This window comes from Myotis brandtii, unplaced genomic scaffold, assembly GCF_000412655.1.
Source record: "Myotis brandtii unplaced genomic scaffold, ASM41265v1 scaffold248, whole genome shotgun sequence".
Lineage (NCBI taxonomy): Eukaryota > Metazoa > Chordata > Mammalia > Chiroptera > Vespertilionidae > Myotis > Myotis brandtii.
Window position 1 is genome coordinate 1,267,934 of NW_005359397.1, and position 2,027 is coordinate 1,269,960.

The 2,027-nt window shown below is 38.3% G+C and overlaps 1 protein-coding gene across 1 annotated transcript in view; it reads left to right on the forward strand.

Annotated features, from left to right (window-relative positions):
* The window catches only part of LOC102246441 (CUGBP Elav-like family member 4), a 159,209-nt gene that overhangs the window by 156,783 nt on the left and 399 nt on the right, over window positions 1-2,027 (forward strand). The gene's annotated exons all lie outside the window — the stretch shown is intronic.

Sequence of the window (2,027 nt, forward strand, 5' to 3'; positions counted from 1 at the left end):
CCCCTTACCCACTCTTGTCCTCTCTCTCTCTCTCCATATATAAATATATATATATAAATCTTTTCTTCTTTTGTCATTCAATCAAATTCCAACAACCCAACCAGAGCCAGTCAAATCCACCACAGTCTCGCGCTGAGCTAGGAATAAAGTTCACGTAATCACATGAGAGTGGAGAAAACAGTCCCCCATCCGTAAGTTCAAATCAACTCAAAGTTCACAGTGTGACATGATGGCGTCATGTAACAAGGCTAAGAATCGGTTGCATGACAATTGCCGTCAAGTTTCGTGGAGGTGCTGTGATTGGAGCGTTTTTCTTGGATGTTGTATCAGTTGATGATTGGCCAGTCATGATCACACGTGCATTCTCTTGACTTTTGTGCTGCCACGATCTTTTTTGCTGTGCTCATTTTTGTTTCGTTCTTGGTGCTTGCAGTGGTTTTACTTTCTGTTGTTTGGTTTTTCTTGTTCAGCGTTTTTTATGCTTCTCTAGATGTCACATAGAGAAAAAAACAAAACAAAAGCACAAAAAAAATTAGTAAAAATAAAGATGAATTCCTGAATTATCGAACATGGGATCATTTAACTGTGCAAACCATTATCTTTTTCTTAAAAAAAAATAAGGAAAACATCTTAAAATATGCGTGGTTGATTTACTTGCACTTGAAAATATTGTGATTTTATTTTTTTCTAGAAATTTGGGGGCCTTTTTCAATTGACACTTTCCCTGGGTCTGGTCTTTTTTCCAGTTAGGCCATTTTAAATCTCACTTCAAAAGGAAAACCAAAAAAAAAAAAAAAAAAAAAAATCTCTATAGTAACAGAATGATAAAAAAAAAAAAAATTCTAAACCAAAAAACTAGAGTACAAAGCCAGAGGCCTCTGAGAGAGAGCCTGTTAACAATTGTAAGGTTTGTATTTTAGCCACTTCTGCTAAATTAAATGTGGGCAGGGGACCCGGGGGCCCGGGGTGTCGGGAGGGCTTTTTGGTTGGTTTTGAAAAAGCAAAATGCACCTTTTTGTTTACAACTGAAAAAGGGTCCTTGACAAGTGTTTTTTAATTTTATTATTATTTTATTTGGTGTTGTAATTGTTTAGACTGCTGTGTACGGTTTGCTGTTTGTTGAATCAACAGTGTGAAAACCTGCCAGCATGGATTGATATACGCATGACGTGGGCCCCTCCACCGGGGGCTTTGCAGTTCTAACTCTCTTGGTGTAACCAGTCACCCCCATGTATAAGTGGAAGCTGCTTGCTAGAATGGAGATGAGTCTCATTTGTTAATTCACAGTGATTAAGCATTCTCCTTCTGATTCTAGTCAGATCATGATTTTTTTCTTAAAAGCAAAACAAAATGCCAAAAAGCCACCATTCAAAACGAAATCAAGAACTGAGTTATGTTTGATGATTAAATCCGTTCTAACTTCTTTTAGGTTCTCCCATCCACCCCTTGAAGATCTGAATTTCCTCTAAATTCCCTGGCATGTATGAGAAAAACATTAAGTGTGTGTATATGTGTGTATCTATGCATATACATACACACATATTCATGTATATCCACATATGTGCAGGTGAATATATTCTACACATATATCCAGATATACATATATATATACACGTAGCCTCGCAAATAGTTACTGACCTTGGGAAAGGAGTGGTTGGTGGAAAGTGGGCAAGGATTCAGCAAAATTCATGTCATGGATCTTTCTGCCTTTTCCTCAAGTTGGGGAGGAGTGGGGCTGGGCTGCTAGATTGTGCTATCTTGTTTGCTAGGCTTCTGTATACATATTGTATCTGGGATAGATCCCTCAGAGATCAGTTTAATTATGAATTCATATCCCACAGTCCCAAATTCATCCCTTAGACTGAGCCCTCCCCCAATCTAGAACTCTGAAGGAACCTGAATCAAGACCCCTTCCCACAACCTTCACAACTAGACCTCTCAGTGGTTTCTTGCTCTGAAGAGAAGAGTCAATTTCTTCTTTATGTATCATGATCATGACTAATTCTCATCCTGGTCCTTCCCTCCCT